This window comes from Pantherophis guttatus, chromosome 1 (genome assembly GCF_059756535.1).
Source record: "Pantherophis guttatus breed Tessera chromosome 1, ASM5975653v1, whole genome shotgun sequence".
NCBI lineage: Eukaryota > Metazoa > Chordata > Lepidosauria > Squamata > Colubridae > Pantherophis > Pantherophis guttatus.
Genome location: NC_142063.1, coordinates 335,086,648 through 335,110,314, shown reverse-complemented (window position 1 = coordinate 335,110,314; position 23,667 = coordinate 335,086,648). Strand labels below are relative to the sequence as shown.

The window sequence follows — 23,667 nt, the reverse complement described above, 5'->3', positions numbered from 1 at the left end:
CTCCAACAGTGGAAGTTTTTAACAAGAGATTGGATAACCATTTGTCTGAAATGGTATAGGGTTTCCTGCCTAAGCAGGGGGTTGGACTAGAAGACCTCCAAGTTCCCTTCCAACTCTGTTATTCTGTTCATTTGTTAATGACCAAATAATATGATAAAAAATGAAGATGTATACCATTAAGAGGAGAAAGACTTTGATATAGAGCAAGATTAGATTAGAAAATGCTTAATCTCTGGTTTGTCTTCTTTTTCAGATGTTCATGTCACACAGTCTTTGCTCTGTCATTAAACAAAGATACATATCTTGGGGGAAAGGCATTTGAAGAAAGGAAGATTTCTACGGAAGTATATAATCCCGACAACCTAAATAATAATTTGTAGAACACATGGAACCAAGTACAGAATGTATGACCTATTTGCAGATGATAGGTAAATCTGTAAGAATATTTGGCAAGCTTTGTTATTTAGTACAAGAATGTAACCATCTTGGAATTAATAATAGGCAGCTTATTTTATTAAAGGGAAGAAGCATGACAGTCATAGGAACATGCCAAAAGAGAATGGACAATCATTTCTCTGGAATGGTATAGGGCAGTGATGGCTAACCTTTTTTTCCTCATGCACGTGCCCACACCCATAATGAAATGCCCCCCACGCACACCCTGCCCCCCTGTGCATGCACATGCAAAACCCCCCCATGCTCCCCACCCCACCCCCGCGCATGCATGCCTAACCCCCCACATCCTGTTTTGGGCCTAGCAGGCTTCCCTGAAGCCTTTGGAGGCCGGAAACAGTCCATTTCCAGATTACCAGTAAACCCGTTTTTCATCTTCCCCAGGATCTGGAGGATCTGGAGGTTTTCCTGGAGCCTCCAGGATGGCGAAAATGGCCTCCCCTGGCCCTCTGGATGCCTTCTAGAGGCTGGAAACAGCCCATTTAGGTACTTCCGGTACATCCGGGAGGCCCATTTTTCACCCTCCACAGGCTCCGGAGGCTTTCTTGGAGCCTCCAGGAGGGTGAAAATGGCCTTCTCCAGCCCTCCAGAGGGCCTCTGGAGGCTGCCCATTTTTCACCCTTCCAGAGCCTCTGCACAAGCCTTGTACTTACCTGGCATCCAAAACAGGCCGTATGGAGACTACTAGGAGGGGTGGGGTGGCATGGGCATGCACGCACATCTCCCACATGCATGGCAGAGACCCAAAAATCAGCTGGCCGGTGGGAGACGTGTCCACATGCACGGAGGAGCTAACCTAGGTGACGGCTCGTGTGCCTGCAGAAATGGCTCTGCATGCCATCTGTGGAACATGTATCATAGGTTCACCATCACGGGTATAGGGTCTCCTGCTTGAGCAGGGGGTTGGGCTAGAAGACCTCCAAGGTCCCTTCCAACTCTGTTATTCTGCATTCTGCATATTGTATTTGGGTTATGGGGACTATGGAATTTTTAGTATCCTATGTATACACACTGTCAGCATTCCAAGTAATGCACCCATAGAAAGCAGAACTCAAAGGCAGGCATATTCCTCAAAGAACAATTTATTGGATATATCATATTGGTAGAACTGGTGAAAACTGACTCTGAAAGTTCCTGTGGTTTCACCTAATTAAAAAATGAACGTTTCCCCTTCCTCCCGCTAGTCATCAGTCACATCATCCAATAGAGGTGCTGGCCAGTTGCTTGGTTACTCCACTCCTCCTCTCCCCAGCCACCTGCTGGAATGTCCTTGGTTCCCACAGGAAAAACTTTTTGTTTTGACTACAATCCCAGCTATCTAGTCTCCCCCACCCCCCATCCCATCTTCTGTCTTGTGGCAACCCTGAAGCCTCAAAGATAGCCTCAGCCAGGTTTGCTTCAGGGTTGATAGTACACAAAATCCTGATTCTTCAAGGAAGATAAAACAGCACTTGCTTATATTTATTTTCTTCTGAAACAACATTTAATGCTGATAAAAAAATCCATATTCGATTTGCTTAAACATCCATCTTGTTTTCAAGGCAAGCAGGAGACAGTTTTATGGGTAGATTTTTTTTTCAACCTTTCAAAAATCAGACAGTTCCCTCTAGTATATAAAAATCTGATACATCCAAGGATTTTCCATAGTTTTAAAACTCAGAACCAGTTTATACTTATATTCTATTCTGAAACAATTCAAGCCATTAGGCTGAATGATTGAATAGGGAAGAGTAGTTGGCAGATTCACCAGAGAAGGAATGGATTAAATGGTGATGGTGGTAATATCAGAAGAACCACAATTCAGTGCCTGCAAAATGATTGTTTGTTCTCAGGCTGGCCTTACCCAATTATTGCATCCAAACCTGGGGATCATGAGTTCTAGTCCTATCTTAGGCATGAAAGCTGGCTGGATGAACTTGGCCCAGTTGCCAGGAGATGGAGAGTTCTAGAGCTGCCTTAGGCACAAAAGCTGGCTGTGATGTAAAGATTCTAGGCTGAGTCCTTTCTTGACTCCACCCCCAAGCTTTGCCTGCTCTTCTACAAGGAGCCAGTTTGTGCAGAAGTTAAATCAACAGGCAAGAGACTGGGAGACAGTGAGTTCTAGTTCCACCTTAGGCAGGGGTGGGATTGAAAAATTTTAGCAACTGGTTCTCTGCCCAGTTGCTGGGTGGGTGTGGCCATGGGGATGTGGCCTACTCTACCTCCTGCACCACAGCAGGGGGTGGGGGCATTTTCACATTCCCCAGGCTCCGGAGACTTTCCTTGAGCCTTGGGGTGGGGGGTGGGGCAAAAACGGCCTCCCCTGGGCCCCGGAGGCCCTCTGGAGGCCGGAAATGGACTCATTTCTGGACTTCTGATACTTCTGGTAGGCCCATTTTTCGCCCTCCCCGAGCCTCCACGCGGGCCCTGCACTTACCTGGAATCCAAAACGGACCACGTGGAGACTCCTGGGAGGGGAGGAGAGGGGTGGGCGGGGCCAGCCAGTCCTTGCAACTACTGGTTTGGCGAACCAGACATAAAATTAGCATCCGGTTCGCCTGAACCAGTCCTAACCGGCTGAATCCCACCCCTGACCTTAGGCATGAAAGCCTGCTGGGTGACTTTGGGCCACTCATTCTCTCTCAGAGCAACTGTAGGAGTTCTGGGGAAAAGAAGAGAAGGAAGGAATATTCGGTATGTTTACCGCCTTGAGTTATTTATAAAAATAATAAAAGTGGGATACAAATACACGCATAAATAAAAACTAAATAAATATGACGACCAATAAAGTTCTTTTGGCAACCATGTTATGAGTGCCATGATAGGTTTTAAACTTCCATCATAGATAAGGACATAAAATGGTTCTCTTCTATTGCTTTAAGAGTAACTTTGAGAGGGAACTTGGAATCTTAGTGGATGATCCCTTAAATATATGACCCAGCAGTGTGTGGCAGCAGCCAAAAAAAACTAATATAATCCCTTTTTGTATAAACAGAGGCATAGAATCAAAATCCCATGACGTATTAGTACTGCTTTATAAAGCTTTATTAAGGCCACACCTGGAATACTGCATCCAGTTTTGTCACCACATTACAAAAAAAATGTTGAGACTGGAAAAAGAGCAAAGAAGAGCAACTAAGATGATTAAAGGCCTGGAAACTAAAACATATGAAAAATAGTTGCAAGATTTGGGTTTGGCCAGTCTAGAGAAAAGAAGGACTGGGGGGGACATGATAGCAGTATTCCAGTATTTGAGAGGCTGCCACAAAGAGGAGGGGGTCAATTTATTTTCCAAAGCACCAGAGGGCAGGACAAGAAACAATGGATGGAAACTAATCAAGGAGAGAAGCAACCCGAAATTAAGGAGAAACTTCCCAACAGTGAGGACAATTAACCAGTGGAGCAGCTTGCCTTCAGAAGTTATGGGTGCTTCATCACTGGAGGTTTTTAAGAAGAGACCGGACAGCCACTTGTCTCAAATGGTATAGGATCTGCTGCTTTTTCAGGGGGCTGGACTAGAAGACCTCCAAGCTCCCTTCCAGCTCTATTCTGATTGATTGACAACGAGACAGTCTGTTCCAAAGCCTGGCTCAGATTAGCCTCCACCACAGATCAAATGACAGAGTTGAGTCTCTTTGATGAACTATATCCTTAGAAAACAAAAAAAAGGAGGAAAGTAGAATTAGTGCCACCAATCTATTCCTCCCCTTCTTTGAGCAATTGGCACTTAGGCCCCAACAAATTGTCACCTCTTTTTACTTAAGTTTCCTTGTTCCTTCCATTAGCATTTGGCTGGAATACCAATGCCTGGACAGGAGGACAACGTGTTTTGTTTTTTTTTCCAAAGAAAAAAGTCAGCATTCAGAGGTGTTATTCCAAGGGAAAACGGCTCAATTTGAATCTTGGCTATGTTGAAAATTGGCAGAAACTCGTTTTCTTCCGATCAGCATTTTTGCTCCATTTGCTATTTACCTTGTCTCTTTTTTTTCCCTCCCCTGTTCCTGGATGCTAAAACTTGATGTTCCAGGGTTTATTTCTCTCTTGCATTTTAGTGGAATCTATCCACTCACCAACCCATAAAAGGAACAACCTGATTCATAAGTGCAGTTTAAGAAGAGGATGTGACTCAAACTGGTATTTTTCCTAGGATTGAATCGTAATTGAGAATTTTTGTATCTTGGGGTTAAAATTTATTGATTTACCTAGCGCATGGCATGTAACACATGGACAGCAGGGTTGAAATGAGGGGTCCTTAGTGCTCTCTGAGCTTGCTTGTTTTCTTGCAGATGTTTCATTATCTGAAGTAGGTAACATCACCATGAGCCATGGTGGTGCAGTGGTTGAGTGCAGTACTGCAGACTTCTTCTGCTGCCTGATGGCTGCCTGCAATTTGGCAGATCGAATCTCACCAGGCTCAAGGTTGACTCAGCCTTCCATCCTTCTGAGGTGGGTAAAATGAGGACCCAAATTGTTGGGGGAAATATGCTGACTCTGTAAACCGCTTACAGAGGGCTGTAAAGCACTGTGAAGCAGTATATAAGATTAAGTGCTATTGCTATCTGTCATCTGCACCTCTATAACTGTCTGGTTTGGTTCTGCAACCCAACGAGACAGACACCGACTTCAGAGGATAATTAGAACTGCAGAAAAAACAATTGCTACCAACCTGCCTTCCATTGAGGACCTGTGTACTGCATGAGTCAAAAAGAGGGCTGTAAAAGTATTTACAGACCCTTCGCATCCTGGACATAAATTGTTTCAACTCCTACCCTCAAAACGATGCTATAGAGCACTACACAGCAAGACAACTAGATACAAGAATAGTTTTTTTTCCCTGCTAAACAAATAATTCCCTCAACACTGTCAAACTATTCACATTAGGCTGCATTACTATTGCTATTAGTCTCATCATTCTTGTCACTCATCTCCTCCCACTTGTGACTGCATGACTGTAACTTTGTTGCTTGTATCCTTGTGATATATATTGATATTGATTGTTTCCTAGTATGAGTTAATTGCTTATTGTACTGTATGACTGTCACTGGGTGTTGTGCCTGATTCTTGATGAATGTATCAGTGGTGGGTTCCTCCCGGTTCTGCCCGGTTCTGCCGAGCCGGCAGCGGTGACGATATGACATCACTGAACCGGTTCTGCCCCCCCCCACCCCTCCTGCATTATTCTTACCTTTTATTTGTCCCCACTCTCAATCTATTGCTGCCTCCTGAGTCCCAGCTATTGGCTACAGTGAAAAAAACTATTTAAACTCTTGCCGCGGGGCTTCAAAGGGCCGCCCTACAGCTGATCAGTGTTAAAAGAAAACAAATGGATAGACCAGTGCCTGCAAAAATAAATGGGTAGATCAGTGCCTCCAAAAACAAATGAGTAGACCGGTACAGCTCTGCAAGCAGTTAAAAGCCTGGTAGACCAGTACCTCTGCTAAATCCTAAAGAATTGTCACATGATCATCAAGCCATGCCCATAAAATAAGCCACGCCCACAGAACCGGTAGTAAAAAAAATTAGAACCCACCCCTGGAGTGTATCTTGTCTTTTTATGTATACTGAGAGCATATGCACCAAAGACAAATTCCTTGTGTGTCCAATCACACTTGGCCAACAAAGAATTCTATTCTATTCTATTCTATTCTATTCTATTCTATTCTATTCTATTCTATTCTATTCTATTCTATTCTATTCTATTCTATTCTATTCTACTCTACTCTACTCTACTCTACTCTACTCTACTCTACTCTACTCTACTCGTAATGAAACGTCTGCAAGAAAGCAAGCAATCTCAAAGAGCACCAAGGACCCCACCTGGAACTGTCTTGGGGAAATATCTGACACCGTTCAGTCTTAGCTCATGCAATTTTGCATGTTAATGTCTCTGGTTATTTTTTCAAAAAATCCAGTTATGACTATTTGCTTTCCCTTTGACAAGCATTACCTATCTCATTGTGCATAGCTCTTTCCGTGAATGTCTCAATTTGCAAAGGATTAATTTTAATTCGCTTCTTGTTCATCCAGGAATTCAGGCACAACAATTGATCCACTTATAGAGTTACTCTTCACAGTTTGGCAGGATGTCTGTTAACTTCCAAATTCCACAAGTATTGTTCAGTCATTTTCATTATCATTAAGCAGAATTTTATGTCCTTTCAGAACATAAAACTCTCATCAGCAATCATAAAGTCAACTGCACAGCAGCGGTTATATTTGGAAGCAGCCAAAGATAATTCTGTCTTCACTGCTTCCAGCAAACACTGCACCATGTTTGAGGGGAAGAAATCGCAATAAAGGGATAATGCACTGCCAAAATCAGACTGCCTTTGTAACTCATTCTTTCTCGGAGTGCTCGAGAGTGTTTAAATTTGCTTTACAATTTTCATAAACTAGTGTTGAAAAGTACTAGTTTATGTTTTTCAAGAGTAGCAGAATAACAGAGTTGGAAGGGGCCTTGGAGGTCTTCTAGTCCAACCCTCAGCTCAGGCAGGACATCTTATATCATTTCAGACAAATGATTGTCCAATCTCTTCCTGAAAATCTCCAGTGTTGGAGCACCCACAGCTTCTGGAGGTGAGTCATTCCACTGATTAATTGTTCTAATTGTCAGGAAATTCCTCCTTCGTTCTAGGTTGTTTCCCTCCTTGTTTAGTTTCCATTGGTCGACACCCCCCCCCCCCCCGTTCTTTGTGGCAGCCCCTCAGATATTGGAACACTGCTATCAAGTCATCACTAGTCCTTCTTTTCATCAAGCTAGACATACCCAGAGAACACACCCAGTCTAGCAGTCTAGACCAGAGGTGTCAAACTCAAGGCCCATGTGGTCAGAACCAGCCTGTGGGGCCATCCTGGAAAATGTAATGGACTGGCCCATGTCACTTCGGCCCAGTCTACCCAATGCAAAGAGGAAACGTAGGGCCAGCGTGGCTTCAGCCTAGTCTACCCAGTACGAAGAGGAAACATGCCAGCAGTTTGGGGAGTGGTGTCAAGCTGGCCACACCCACCCCAGTTGCCCACGCCCAATGAGCGGCATCAAGCTGGCTATGCCCACCCAGTTGGTCACATTTATTTATTTATTTATTTATTTATTTATTTATTTATTTATTTGTTTGTTTGTTTGTTTTAATTTGTATACCGCCCTTCTCCAACAGGACTCAGGGCGGTGAACAGCCAGAATAAAACAGAACATACAAAATTTAAAAACAGTTTAAAAATAAATATTTTAATATTTTAATATATTTAATAATATTTAATGTTTAATATTAAATATTTTAATATTTAATATTTTAAATATTTTGGCTGCAATTTAAAACAACTCAATTAAAATCAATTAAATTTAACCAAAAACAGTGGGATCAAGCCAGCCCGGCTAGATGAAATAAATAAGTTTTCAGGGCCCGACGAAAAGTCGGAGGTCTGGTATTGTACGTATCTCTAGGGGGAGGTTGTTCCAGAGGGCAGGCGCCGCCACAGAGAAGGGTCTCCCCCTGGGGGTCGCCAGCCAACATTGTCTGGCGGACGGCACCCTGAGGAGGCCCTCTCTGTGAGAGCGCACTGGCCGGTGGGAGGCTATTGATGGCAGAAGGCGGTCTCGTAAATACCCTGGCCCTAAGATGGTCACCAACATCTTGAAGTGCACCCGGAAGACCACCGGGAGCCAGTGCAGCTCGCGCGGGAGAGGTGTCACATGGGAGCGCCCCATCACTCCCATAATCCCCCGCGCGGCTGCGTTCTGGACCAGCTGGAGCCTCCGGATGCACCCCAGGGGGAGCCTGCCTGGCTCTCCCTCATCCAGTCAGCCATGCCCGGCTGGCCCCTCAAGTTCAACCACAGCCCTGATGCGGCCCTCAATGAAATTGAGTTTGAAACTCCTGTGCTAGACAATCCCTGGACCTTTAATTTTTATCCATTTCACATGACTACATGTCTTTCAGTAACTAGGAGTTCCTTTCATTAATGTTTCTAGTTCTTTGAAGGAACATATAACTTCTCTAAGTGGAATGTGGATTCTGATAAAAACCAGTTTAAACCTGTTCAAGGCAATGACTGTGCAAAGATTTGAACTTCAGTAACTTGAAAACTCATTGTAATGTGAAAACCAGAGCTACTGAAAGCATTAACAAGATTATCATCATAAGAATATTACGGGACACTATGAAATGTTACATGATCCATATAAAGCTGCTGAGCATATATGCCTTATCACGGATGAGTCAAAGGATGCTAATCAATGAAAGAACGCATTCCAAACACAATATGTTTACCTATCTGTTTAAGGGGTCCCTCACCTTGTATCTTTGGAGTGCCTCTCCTTAAAGTAAAGGTAAAAGGTAAAGGTTTTACCTGTCCAGTTGTGTCCAATTCTAGGGAGCGGTGCTCATCTCCCATTTTTAGCCGAAGGAGCCAGTCTGAAGACACATTTTTTTCGGAAAAAAATGGGCTGAAAAAAGCTGAAAAAATGGGCTGGAAAAAACCTCAATACAGGCTGAAAAAAGCCTCAGAAATGGGCAGAAAAAAAAACCCCAAAACATGCCGAAAAAAGCCTCAAAAATGGGCCAAAAAAGCCTCAAAAATGGGCCAAAAAAGTCTCGAAAATGGGCAGAAAAAAAGCCCCCAAACAGGCCAAAAAAACCCTTAAAATGTGCCAAAAAAAGCCTCAAAAATAGGGTTGCCTGTCTGCTTCCAAAAAATAGCGGACAAGCGGGGGGGGGGGGTTAAGTAGTAAAAAAATAAAAAAAAAATTACAATTAAATTATATATTTTCTTACAAACATTTTAACACGTATTAAAATAATCACTTCAAAACTTTACTTAAAATTCAAAACATCAAATATATTATAATAATATGTAAAATATTAAATTACATTTTAATTTCATCATAAAGCTTTTGAATAAAAAAAATGTCCACTATTTTGTGAAAAAAAATAGTGAACATAATGTGAAAAAAGCGGACTGTCCGCTCAAATAGTGGACACCTGGCAACACTACTCAAAAATGAGCAGAAAAAGCCTCAAAAATGGGCAGAAAAAAGTCTAAAAAATGGGCAGAAAAAAGGCTGGAAAAGCACCCGCCCCCCAAAAAAGGGGGCAGAAAGTGGGGCGCGTGGAGGCCAAAAACTTTTTGTTGTTGTTTTCCTCTTCTAAATTTAGGTGTGTCATATAGTCCGAAAATGAACCAGTTTGAAGTTGTGAGTGCTCCAACACTGGAGGCTTTTAAGAAGAGACCGGACAGCCAGTTGCCTCAAATAGTATAGGGTCTCCTGCTTGAGCAGGGGGTTGGACTAGAAGACCTCCGAGGTCCCTTCCAGCTCTATTCTGAGTGATTGAGTGAAAATATGGTATTCATCTACTTGCCTTTGCATGCTTTTTAACTGCTGTGTTAGCAGGAGCTGGGGCAAGTAACAGAAGCTCACCCTGTCGTGTGGCACTTGAGTCTTCAACCAGGGCTGTCAGCTTTGCAGCTCAGTGTCTTTAACCATTGAGCCATTACAAAATATAAATTTATCTTTCCGCCTCGGATCCTATGTAGGTAAGGCATACCGGGCTAATGAATAATTTCTAAGGCTAACACCAAGAAGGCAATATTCCACTGCAAAGAAAAGACAGTCACACATAATCTCAGTAGTTTCGTGCAAGACACAATCAAAACTCAGCAAACGCAGTTCAACTCTTTGCAAAATGCTGGTTTATTCACGTCGGCGTCCAGACACATGCTGCGATTCGCAAAAACGAATGAAATCGGCGCTATGGATCCCTGACAGTGAGCGTTTAAATAGCCTGCCCATTCATTACCTCCATTTCCTCCTTAATTCCACGTCCTTGTTATTGGCACCTCACCCTCCCACATCGGCGTATCAGGCACCGGTGTGCTCTGGAGCGTTCTTCCGCAGCAACGTTCAGGACCGGCAGCAACGTTCAGGAAATGCCCTACACCCGTCACACACGCCACCTCCACCCCACACCCCACACACGACCGCCTGCACCCAGTGCCACCACCACCCCGTGTGTATGTATATCTTCTGTATATTCTTTGCGGCTGTCATCGCGCGGAAGCGGCGTTGTCGAGCGTGCTGCGAGGCTCGACACATAAATTCAAGAATGTTTTTCTTTTGAATATATTCTAAAGCTCTCATCAAATCGAATGCGAGCTGATGGAGAAGAAAGGCAGGAGAAATTTTCAGCTTGGCACCACCTTCAACCTCTTTTTCCGCCCTATCTTCACATACTTTGCTACTCACTTGCCAATTTTATCTCTAGATGTCACAATATTCCAAAGATAAAGACAATTTAAGATAAGTTAAAGGAGATGCTTACATAAGATGTTTTTCTTGGCCCGTTTCTTTGTGCTGTTTTGTCTGTTTCACTTTTTCACCTCTTCGGGGGGGTCACTTCTTTTTTCCTGATTTTTTTTTTTAGGTGGTTTGATGACAATAGAAAGAATATTCAAAAGCATTTCAGCGACTTTTTTTTTTTAAAGGCTGGACTTTTTCAACAGGACCATTTTATGTTTAACTGGAAACCTCTGGATTCTGAGCACCAAAGTGCACACAGCAATGCTAGATGCTATGTTCAGTTGTGTACAAAATTGCATAATTTAGGGCACACAGCATGCTAGAAAAAGGAGAGTGTTTTTGGAAGGACATTGGACTATAAAATATGTATAAAATAAATTGAAATGATACGTTTCGGGGTAAACAGCGAAATAAATGTCATGTCACAAATGAAGTAAGATGAAGCAGATTCATCAATGAATATATCCTTGCCTGGACAAAATTAATCCATTTCCTGACTATATATTGAAAGAATCTTCAGGCAATTAATCTTAGGACAAATTCGAGCCACTGATTCTTATAAACCCGGGACTGCCTAGACCTGAGATGTTAAACTCAATTTCATTGGGTGCTGCATCAGGGTTGTGTTTGACCTCGGACAGCTGGGAGGGAACGTGGCCAGTGGTGGGAGTGACCATGGTGGGCATGGCTGGGGGGTGGGCATGGCCATGGTGAGTGTGACACAGGACTCGTGTCGGGGGCACCTGTGGTGGCCATGTGCTAAGGCAGGATTTCATTGAGACCAGGGGTGGGTTCTACTTACATTTACTACTGGTTCGCATCATGCATGCACAGATCACTTATGATGATGTCTGGGTCAGTGGGCAGAGCCTCCAGCTAGTTTTACTATAGGTTCTTGTGAACTGGTCTGAACTGGGGGGAACCCACCACTCACTGAGACCGTCCCTCACTCTCATTATAATCTCCTTCCTTCTTTCCTTCCTTCTTTCTTTCCTTCCTTCCTTCCTTCCTTCCTTCCTTCCTTCCTTCCTTCCTTCCTTCTCTTCTTTTTCCTTCCCTCTTCATTCTCCTTCCTTCTTCCTTCTGCCTTTCCCTTTTTCCTTATTTCCCCCCCCTTGCTCTCTTCCTGACTTTCCTTCTTTTTCTTTGTCTTTCCTCTTTCCCTTTCTTGTCCCTTCTTGCATGCTCAAATACAAAATGCTTTGTATTTATTTATTTGTTTGTTTGTTTGTTTGTTTGTTCGATTTATATGCAACTAAAGCCCTTCAAAGCATCCTAAGTAAATCAAAAGACCCAGCAGCCCCAGAAATAAAAACAGGAGTCTTCTACAACAGGGGTGTTAAACTCGCAGCCTGTGAGCTGGATGCATCATGCACTGGCCAGACATGGTTTAGCGAAGGGTGGAAAAGTCACGATACGTCACATGATGGCTCCCTGATGATGCGAGTTTGACACCCCTGACCTACAACATATAGTGGTAGCTGGGGAATTCTGGGACTTGAAATCCATGTGTCTTCAATTTGCCAAGGTTGAGAAGCGCTGGTCTAGACTTTTTTTTTTAGAATAGAATAGAATAGAATAGACTAGAATAGAATAGAATAGAATAGAATAACAGAGTTGGAAGGGACCTTGGAGGTCTTCTAGTGCAACCCCGTGCCCAGGCAGGAAACCCCACACCACTTCAGACAAATGGTTATCCAACATCTTAAAAATTTCCAGTGTTGGAGCATTCACAACTTCTGGAGGCAAGTTGTTCCACTGATAAATTGTTCTAACAGTCAGGAAATTTCTCCTTAGTTCTAAGTTGCTTCTCTCCTTGATTAGTTTCCACCCATTGCTTCTTGTTCTACCCTCAGGTGCTTTGGAGAATAGCTTGACTCCCTCTTCTTTGTGGCAGCCCTTGAGATATTGGAACACTGCTATCATGTTTCCCCTAGTCCTTCTTTTCATTAGACTAGACATACCCAGTTCCTGCAACCGTTCTTCATATGTTTTAGTCTCCAGTCCCCTAATCATCTTTGTTACTCTTCTCTGCACTCTTTCTAGAGTCTCCACATCTTTTTTACATCGTGGAGACCAAAACTGGATGCAGCATTCCAATTATAGCCTTAACAAGTTATTATAAAGTGGTATTAACACTTCACGTGATCTATCCCTCTGTTTATGCAGCCTAGAACTGTGTTGGCTTTTTTGGCAGCTGCTGCACACTGCTGGCCCATATTTAAATGGTTGTGCACTAGGACTCCAAGTTCCCTCTCACAATTACTACTATTGAGCAAGGTACTATTGAGCAAGATTTTGTTTCAGTTGTTCTCATTGGATTTGATGGGAATGAAATTTGCTTTTGGTAGTTTTTTTTCCCCCTTTTTTTCTCCTTAGAAGCCAGTTCAGTGCAAATTTTCTCTTTGGACTGTTGCACGAAACATGAGCCTAAGAACCTTGAGTGCGTGTGCATGTAAGCGTGTGAAGGTCTTGTTTGTCACTGCACAAGTCCTCCCTCCAATGGTCTGCAACTTGATTTCCCAAGTTCCCTTAATTTGGAATTCATCCAGCTGTTAAAAGCAGCGACAAGGAATGCTTGAAATTATTTTAAGGTTTCTTCAATGTCTGTACACAGTTCCTTTCTGGTGATTTCCCTCTCTCCTTTTTTTTTTTTTTAACGGCTGCCTGGGAACTTTCATGATGAAGGGCCACTTAAAAAAACAAAGGGCTGATCAAATCTCAACAGATGTGTGCTGGGTTTAAAAAAAAGAGAGAGAAAGAATGGGCTTGCGGTTTATAAAATGGAAATGTTTTCATAATCTCGGTTGCATATTTAATTTTCACAGCAGTTAAGTTGGTGATTTCGTTTTGGAACGACTGCATTAACAAGATCCCTGCGGTAATCTTGCTTATATATTTGCAGTGTGAAGTTTGCTCTTACGGAACAATCCTCAACTTGCGACTACAATTGGGACTAGAACTTCTGCCACTAAGCAAGGCAGTCATTAAAATTGTGGCCAATATTATGACCTTTTAGGCTGTGGAATTGCAGGGAATCCTCAACTTATGACCACAATGGAGCCGCAGATTTATGTTGCTAAGTGACAAATTTGTCAAATGAGTTTTGCCCCACCTTTCTTGCTACTGTTATTAAGTGACTCTCTGTAATGGTTAAATTAATAACATGGTTGTTAAGTGAATCTGGCTTCCCCGTTGATTTTGCTTGTTGGAAGGATGCAAAAAGTGATCATGTGACCCCGGGACACTACAACCACTGCAACCACTAGATCCGTTCCAGTTGGGCTTCAGGCCTGGGTATAGCACGGAAACGGCATTGGTCGCATTGGTTGATGATCTCTGGAGGGCTCAGGACAGGGGTTGTTCCTCTGTCCTGGTCCTATTAGATCTCTCAGCGGCTTTTGATACCATCGACCATGGTATCATGTTGCGTCGGTTGGAGGGGTTAGGGGTGGGGGGCACCGTGTTATGGTGGTTCTCCTCCTTCCTTTCTGACCGTATGCAGTCTGTGTTGACAGGGGGGCAGAGGTCGACCCGAGGCGCCTAGTTTGTGGGGTGCCGCAGGGGTCGGTCCTCTCGCCTCTCCTGTTCAACATTTATGTGAAGCCGCTGGGTGAGATCATCCGTGGCTTCGGGTTGGATTTCCATCAGTACGCTGATGACACTTAGCTGTACATTTCCACCCCGGGCCACCCCAATGATGCCCTTGAAGTGATGACCCGGTGCCTGGAGGCCGTACGGATCTGGATGGGGAGAAACAAGCTCAGGCTCAACCCCTCCAAGACCGAGTGGCTGTGGTTGCTGGTGTCCCATCATAGTCAGTTGGTTCCATCACTGACTATAGGGGGTGAGACCTTGGCCCCCTCAGAGAGGGTTCGCAACTTGGGTGTCTTCCTGGACTCTCAGCTGTCTTTAGAAGACCAACTGATGGCTGTGGCCAGGGGGGCTTTTTATCAGGTTCGCCTGATCCACCAGTTGCGCCCCTTTCTGGACCGGGACGCCTTGCACATGGTCACTCATGCCCTCGTCACTTCCCACCTGGACTACTGCAATGCTCTCTACATGGGGCTCCCCTTGAGGAGCACTCGGAGGCTCCAGCTGGTGCCGTCGGTTAGACAGTGTCGACTGGTGTTGACTGGTGACCCCCAGGGGGAAAGCCTTCTCTGTGGGAGCACCTGCCCTCTGGAACCAGCTGCCCCCGGAGATTCGTCGGATTTCCGACCTCCGTACCTTCCGCCGCGCCCTTAAAATGCTATTATTCCATCAAGTAGGGCTGGCCTAAAACATTATTTTAATGGGTTATTGTGTTTTAGATGATTGGCCAAACTATCTAATAATTTTAAATTGTTTTTAACTTTTATATTGCTGGTTTTTATCTTGGCTGTACACCGCCCTGAGTCCCTTTGGGAGAAGGGCGGTATAAAAATTTGATAAATAAATAAAATAAATAAACCATCATGAATGTGAGTCGGTTGTCGAGCATCTGAATGTAAATCACATGGCCACGGGGATGCTGCAATGGTCGTAAGTGTGAAAAACGGTCAAAAGTCACTTTTTTCAGTGCCATTGTAACTTCAAATGGTCACTAAATGAACACCATTTAGTGGTTATGGGAGCGACGTGGCGCTCCCATGTGACCCCCCTCCTGCGCGAGCTGCACTGGCTCCCGGTGGTCTTACGGGTCTGCTTCAAGGTTTTGGTTACCACCTTTAGAGCGCTCCATGGCCTAGGACTGGGGTATCTACGATGTTAGGATATGGTTTGAGCCTAACTATGTTGTCCAGGCAATGTAAGTGTACTGTTACTTTATCTGTATATGTATTATGTGGCTTTAATGCTGAGTCATGCTGTAATCACATAATTACTGGTTGTAAGAATATTTAAGCAAGGTACTGCAACGTGTTCAGTTGCTGCTATGATATGCTGTTGAGAGGTTGCTGCTATGATGCTGCTGTGATGATAAGATACCACTGAGAGGAGTTGTTATCTGCTAATTATTATTGGATGGATCTGCAACCATCGTGGTTTGTGAACCAGAGTGAGTTTGTTATTCTAACCAACTACTGTTTGTTGAGTAAGAAGATTCTGTAACTACTGGACTGATTTACTGGCAAAGACTTGGAATTTGTTTAAAGACTATGAAACTGTTTTTCTACTATAAAGTAAGCTTTTAATAAACCAGTTTGCTTAACTCTTATTCATTGCTCTCAGCAACATTTCACTGTGCAATCTACTCTGCTGGTTGGTAACACAACAACAATAACCTTAACATACGAGACCGTCTTCTGCCACCAGTAGCCTCTCACCGACTAGTACGCTCCCATAGAGAGGGGCTTCTTAGGGTGCCGTCGGTCAAACAGTGTCGACTGGCAGGCCCCAGGGGGAGAACCTTCTCTGTGGGAGCACCTGCCATCTGGAACGAGCTCCCCCCAGAGATACGGAGGATCACTGATCTGCGCACTTTCCGCCGTGCCCTCAAAACATTCCTATTCCACCAGGCCGGCCTGGCCTAACCTCTTTTTTAAACTGTTCTTAAATTTTTTAAATTTTAAATTTGTCCTATAAAATTGGGATTTTAAAATTTTGTTTTCTGAGCCAAATTATTTAATTGTATTTTAATGGTTTTTTAACATTTGTATTATATGTATTTTACCTTTTGGCTGTTCACAGCCCTGAGTCCTTCGGGAGTAGGGCGGTATACAAATTCAATTAATAATAATAATAATAATAATAATAATAATAATAATAATAATAATAATCACCATTGATGGAAAGACTCTGTTCCTGCAGCACAGGAGAGGTGGAGACTGTGGGTTACATGCTCCTTAGATGTTCCTTTTACACAGAGATTAGGAAAAAACGTATTCTGCCAATAACTGCTAGTGTCTGGTATTCCTCCTTTCAGTACTCAAGAAAGAAAAATCCTGACTCCATTTTTGTAGAGAAAGGTACTTTTACTGAGTATGAACTGACTGCAACCAAAGAAAAGCAAGGTCTGAGGCAATAGGCACGAAAATCACATACAGAAAGCATCCCCAAAACCCTCCCCCCAAGGGACCAGTCAGGATTGACCAATCCACATCCCCCCAAGGTGTCATGTGAGGTGCAGCTTCCGATGGCTCCATCCTTCTGGTATGCCAGGACGGTTGACCTCAACTGGTTATCAGCATGTGCGCCCCAGCTGCAGAGAAAGCGCTGAGGGTAACTTTCTCCAATTCACTCCCTGTTACGAGACATCTCCACCAGCTCGCTTCCCCCCTCCCAAATACCCAGACAGCTCCCTCTCCCCCCGTTACAATGGCAGCTGTAGCAAGCAAGCAATATAGAAGCGGAAGCTGACAGCTAGGTATCCTGGCCATTCTGATACTGGTATCTTCAGTGACTGTCACTTAAGCAGTGACAGTCCATAACTACAGCGCAGGTGGCCAGATTCTGCGCAGCAGCACTGGGGATTCCTTTCAAACATGTGTCTTCTTCGCCATAGTTACGTTATATAACAAATGTGGCAAATCCTTTGCACTGCTGTCAGAGTTCCAAGTAACACCCCCAATGAAAGAAGACTCAGAGGCTTGAGTTTCCTCAAAGTTCCTTTTTATTGAAGATGTCATACTGGCACATCTGGGAAAACCTGAATCTGAAAGTTTCCAGGTTTCCCTGCCCAAGTGAAAGTTCAAGTCCTTGCCCAGCACCCACATGTCCATCACATGGTCCAATCATCCACCGTCCAAACTGGAGACACCTCCCAGTCATCCGACTCCAGATGCTAGGGCAAGACGTCCTTGACTCTCTGAGAAAGGAATGTTATTTTCACTACATATCCTCCATACTCTATGCAATCCCCCCTCCCATTTTCCCACAGAAGAAAATGTGGCAGGCCTGAAGGCCCAAATGTAAAAGATGGATTCCAGGTCTGACACTTAGTCTTTTCCCTTTTAGCGTTGAACCTACAGTGGGCCACACAGGTTATGGATTGTAATTTTAGTATAGTTAGACCATGTATAATTGACAAACTGGATTTTATTATAGATTTTAGTTGTTATTTATTATTTTATACTAGAATTTTTAATCATATATTTACTGAGTGTTTTTATTTGTTCTGGTCTCTGGTCTAAGACTGTAATAAACTGATTGATTGATTGATTGATTGATTGATTGATTGATTTACATTAAATGAACTGTTGTAAATCAAGGACTATCTGTACTGTGGTTAAGTGAATCACATAGTCATCAAGGAAATTTTTCTTTCTCCTTTAATCTTCCTGTTTGGAAACTGTGGAGAAGTCACAAATGGTGATCGTGTGATCCTCAGATGCTTCAAACATCATAAGTTGCATGCTGGTTGCTAGTTGTCCAAATTTTGATCACGGGATCAAGGGACATTACAATGGTCATAAGGGTGAGGACATTGTCCCTTTTTTTTCAGCACAGTCATAAATTCAAAAGGCCGCTACATAAATGGTTCTAACTCAAGGACTACTGTACCTGTATTCAGGAATTCTGAGCCAAGGGGAATTATTGCTGCGTTTTGCTTGGGTGAAGAAATTAAAACCCGCATATTGCTTTGTAAATTACATTTCTGTTTAAAGAGGTTTCAAGAAAATCAATGCAGATGCAAAACCTGCCAATGTAGCAATTCTGCTCAACCCCTAATTCAAGGAATGCAGTTCATGCAAGTGCAAATTTGGCACAGGAGGCGATCAGATTACAATCAAAAACAGCTTTTTTTTTTTAAGGCAAAGAAGATAGATGTGAGGAGGATTGGGAGCTGTAAGCTTTTGGTTCATTTCAACTTGAACTCCTGTCATAATTTCAGTACTTGCGCCAAATATTACCTGCTTGGTTTTCCATTCAATGTGTTGTGTAAATCCGAAATGTTGACCAATTCAGTTACGAGATGAAACATGCCATGTAAACACACTTTGTGAGAGGAAATTTCAACCAGGAGAGTCTCTTTGAGTCATAAATTGGAGCCTTTCCTGTACATTTCAAATAATCATTCTTTGAAGAGGCATAAATGGTGGAGAAGCATGACTCTTAATACTCATGTGATTTTTCTCTGTCCAAAATCTTTCTCTCATCTCTTCAAATCAAGAGCAGATTATTTCTTCTTAACTTCTGTAGGAAGAAATATCCTTCTGGGTTCAGCTGCAAGTGAGGAAAAAAGACACTGGAAACATGGAGACTGCTTGGAAAGATGGTTTAATGGTGGACAGGATCGCATGGTTCGAGTTCCTGAACAGAAAAGGGGACGAGATACAGCGAGTCCCCGGGTTTTATGGTCTCTCTGGCTTTGAACTTCCTGGTGCCCCGAAAGAGTATCCTGATTGGTTGTCAGACTCCCAGGAGGTGGGGGTCTTAGCTAGCCTTGCTGGCTGATGTAATCTTCCCAGGTGCCATGTGGTGAGTTTCTGTTGCTATTGTGTTGCAGATGGGTCCTATTGTCAAAGATTGAGTTTCTGCCTCTGGCCCATTAACAAAGGGGGGCGGCAGGAAGGTGGGAGTTGCTTTGTCTTTAAAACATGTTTCTCCATTTCTCAACCAGGGAAACATAATATTCTGCCTTTTTAATATTTCCTAAAATATTTCATTCTTCTAGGAAAGAGGTGGGTGCTAACTTCCTACAATCCCTACTTTTTTTTCAAAACGTGAGTTTTGAAACAAGTTCTTGGCAAAAGATTAAAATTGATCAGGTCAGGGAGCTTTAATGGGTGCTTTTAATTGTTCTAATGCAAAGGGGAAGGCATTGATAGAGGCAACAGAAAAGGATTCCTTCTGTGGCTTCCAAAAGCTTTCAACCATGAAGGTCTAGCAGCCAGGGGAAAAGTTCTGGTAAGAATTTTCAATTCTTGAAGTATCCAATTTCTATGCCAATTAATTTCAGATTTCAGATATCACCTTCTGTGAGCTTCCAGTCAGGTTTCAAGCAAGCACATGTCCCAAAACTTTTCACAGCCATGGTTTTCCTTTAAATTACAGGTTGCCCAGTTCATGGGTTGGTTACTGAACCTGCCCTAGCTCTTACTTTAGGGCATCCAGGATTTGTGAGTCCAAATTGAGGTTAGTCAGTGTACACTTCTGAAAGCCATTTGTCTAGCTGGTCTTTTTGTAACATTTAGAATCAGTAAAAATGTCCTTCTAAGCCAGGGGTGTCAAACTCACATCGTCACGGCATCATCACATGACATATCATGATTCCCCTCCCCTTCACTAAACCGGGTGTGGGCGTCACCAGTGTGTGATGCATCCGGCCGTGGGCTACAAGTTTGACAGCCCTGTTCTAAGCTTTTAAATAAGAATATATCTAACCAGTTTGGTTTAGTGGTTAAGGCACCAGGCTACAAAGCAGGTGATTGGGAGCGTAAGTCCTACTTAACTGATGAAAGTCCGCTGGCTGACTTTGGGCCAATCACTAGGAGATTGTAAATTCTAGTTCTGCCTTAGGCATGAAACCCAGCTGGGTGACTTCAGGCCAGTCATTCTCTCTCAGCACAATCCATGTCCCAGGGATTGCTCTCAGAATTGTGTTATTGTGCGGAAAACAGGAATAGGAAGATATGTTGGATATGTTCACCTGCTTGAGTTATTTGGGAAAATAATAAAGGTGGTTTACAAACAAATAAAAAAAGTAAAATAAATTATTTCTGTGATCACTTGTGAGATTTATTGCTCTTTTCGATCTAGGTTTTTATGGCACAATTTCCTATTTCTTCTGTTTTATTTCTCCTTTTGTTCTAACCTGAGATGTTTCCATTTCTGTTCAGTCATTTTTATTCTGAAATACCGATATAATTTTTAAAAATAAACCTTGGGCTGGATGTGACACTTTATCTCGTAATTGCAAATGGACCTTTCTTAGTGTAATTTAAAATAGAAACGGCATGTCAGTTGCCCTGCACAATGAATTTATTTCTGACTTTGATTTCCAGCAATGTCAGGCAATTAGTAGCAAATGCTATCTTTTCTCCAATTCCCTATTCTATTTTCACATTACAATGAACCTGGTGTCAACAGCTACTGTTGGCTTCAAAAAGACATCAATTCCTTTCTTAAACCATCCTAGATTAAGCCCTGGGACTTAATCTTGACATCTCGGTGGCTTGTCAAGAAGACAACTAGTGTTTCATCAACCACAAGATCCCAGTGGTTAATAGGATCACAAACGTCTTGCAAAGGGATAGTGTTATCTTGCTTGGATGAAATGACATCTGGTCGGTGGAGACGGGAGCCAAAAGAAGGCCAGAGTTAACTATGGCAGGCCCAATGGAGTAACAGGCACCTGTTTGCCCAAGGCCAATGGAAAAAGAAAAACAATTGTAAAGTGTTACAGCAGAAATCAATCAGTAGCAAAAGACATCCAAATCTGAATTTTAATAGTTTCTGCCAAGCTCAGCTGCAGGCCAAAAGAGAAACCCTTCTAGGGCAGCTGTGAAATTCAAATTGGTGGGCATGGCAGGGGAAGCATACTGCAAAATCCCCATTCCCACCCCACACCAAGGGAAGGATACTGCAAAATCCCCATTCCCACTCCCCACTCCTGGAGGAAGGATATTGCAAAATCTCCATTCCCACCCCTCTCTGGGGCCATCCAGAGGTGGTATTTGCTGGCTCTCCGAATTACTCAAAATTTCCGCAACCGGTTCTCTAGAACCTGTCAGAACCTGCTGAATTTCACCCCTGTTCTAGGGGTCCTACATACTGTTGGAAGAAATGTCCATCTGGGTTCAGCTTCAAGTGAGGAGAAGGACACTGGAAACATGGAAGTTGCTTGGAAAGAAGGTTTATTGATGAACAGGTTCACATGGCTTGAGATCCTGGGCAGAAAAAAGAGAAAAGATGCTGAGAGTCCCTGGTTTTTATAACCTCTCTGGCTTTGAACTTCCTGGGGCAAAGGAAGAGTATCCTGATAGGTTGCTGTCAGAGGTCATGGCTAGCTTTGTAGGTTGTCTGTGTGCTAAGTTTGGTTGAATCTTGTTGGGTGATGCAATGAAGAGCAATTAAATGGCTCTGCCTGAAGGAGGTAGATCTTTGTTATGTAGAATGGACCAGCTTAGGCCTTAATGGCCGATTAACAAAGGTGGGAAGCCCCCCTGAGTTTCTGACTCCCTTTTAGGGGAAATATTCTGCCCTTTTAATATTTCCTAAAATATTTCCTTTTTCTAGGAGATGGGTGGTTCCCGGTGGTCTTCCGGGTGCGCTTCAAGGTTTTGGTTACCACCTTTAGAGCTCTCCATGGCTCAGGACCTGGTTACCTACGGGACTGCCTACTACCACCAATAGCCTCCCACCGGCCGGTACACTCTCATAAAGAGGGGCTCCTCCGGGTGCCGTCAGCCAAACAATGTTGACTGGCGGCCTCTAGGGGGAGAACCTTCTCTGTGGGGGCACCTACTATCTGGAATGAGCTCCCCCCGGAGATACGGAGGATCCCGGATCTGCGCACCTTCCGCCGCGCTTTGAAGACTTTTTTATTCCACCAGGCGGGCCTGGCCTAATCTTTTCCCCTCTTCTTTTTAATATGCAAATTTTAATCTGTTTTTAAATGATTGGGGTGTTTTAATTTGTCTGGGCCAAATTGTTTAATTCGATTTTATCCTGTTTTTTAAATTTTGTATTTATGTATTTTACTGTTTAGCTGTTCACCGCCCTGAGTCCTTCGGGAGTAGGGCAATATACAAATCAAATAAAGATAAAGAAAGAGATAAAGATAACTTCCTACAATACAAAGAGTCTTAATCAAGAATCATAGATTTATAGAATCACAGGGCTGGAAGGGACTTTGCAGGTCTTTCAACCCAACTACCTGTACATGGCAGGAGACCTTACATCATTCCAGACAAAGGGTTGTCTAATCCTTTCTTCCAGCAATGATGCAAACACAACTTGGGGAAGTAAACTGTCCCATTGATTAATTTTTCTCACTATCAGGAAGTTCCTCCTTAGTTCCAGATAGGATTTCTCTTTAGCAAGTTTCCATCCATTGCCGCTTGCTCCAATGGAGCTTTGGTTAATAAGTCAACCCCCTCTTTTCTGTTGCAGCCCCTTAAGTACAGGAAGACTGCTATCATGTCACCCCTAATTCTTCTCTTGGTTAGGCTAGACATGCCTAATTCCCTTAACTGTTCCTCGTGGAATTTATCCTGCAAAACACTCATAATCTTAGTTGCTCTCCTCTGCATTCGTTTTAGGGACTCGGCTAGTAGTGGGTTTCAATTTAGTTTGCTATTGGTTCGCTTGTGCATGTGCATGCGCAGAAGCATTCGGGTGGGTGGGTGGAGCCTCCCACCACCGCCGCTACCGGTTCGCCCGATCCAGGGCGAACCGGTAGCAACCCAGCACTGCTCTCAGCATCTTTTTTTATATTGTGGTGGCCAGAATTGAATGCAGTATTCCAAGTGTGGGTTTACTAGTCCAGTGAAAAGCAGTATTATCACTTCTCATAACCTTGATAGTATCCCTTTCTTGATGCATTCTAGGACTGCATTTTTTGCAGCTGCAGCACACCTGCTGGCTTATACTTAAATGGTGGTCCACTAGGATTAGATTAGATTAGATTAGATTAGATTAGATTAGATTAGATTAGATTAGATTAGATTAACAAAGTTGGAAGGGACCTTGTAGGTCATCTAGTTCAACTCCCTGCCCAAGCGGGAGACCCTACACCATTTCCAACAAATGGCAGTCCAATCTCTTCTTGAAAGCCTTCAGTGATGAAGTTCCCACAACTTACAAAGGCAACTTCTGTTCTCACTGTCAGAAAATTTCTCCTTATTTCCAAGTTGAATCCAGTGGTCAGTTTCATTTTTTTTTACTACCGGTTCTGTGGGTTTGGCATGGCGGGCGTGGCAGGGGAAGGATACTGTAAAATCTCCATTCCCTCCCCAATCCAGGGGAAGGTTACTGCAAAATCCACATTTCCTCCTGATCAGCTGGGATGTTCTGTC

At 43.4% G+C, this 23,667-nt stretch overlaps 2 long non-coding RNA genes across 2 annotated transcripts in view; both read left to right on the top strand.

The window, feature by feature from the left end:
- The first annotated feature begins 2,396 nt into the window (after positions 1–2,396).
- Positions 2,397–23,667, top strand: part of LOC117667735 (uncharacterized) — a 31,961-nt gene continuing 10,690 nt past the window's right edge. The window contains exon 1 of the long non-coding RNA XR_009622965.1: positions 2,397–2,546. This is a non-coding gene — a long non-coding RNA (uncharacterized LOC117667735). The remainder of the gene's footprint in view (positions 2,547–23,667) is intronic.
- LOC148116984 (uncharacterized) lies at positions 4,485–6,750 on the top strand. The gene is made up of 2 exons (XR_004592119.2): positions 4,485–4,566; positions 6,595–6,750. It is a non-coding gene; the product is annotated as an uncharacterized LOC148116984 (long non-coding RNA).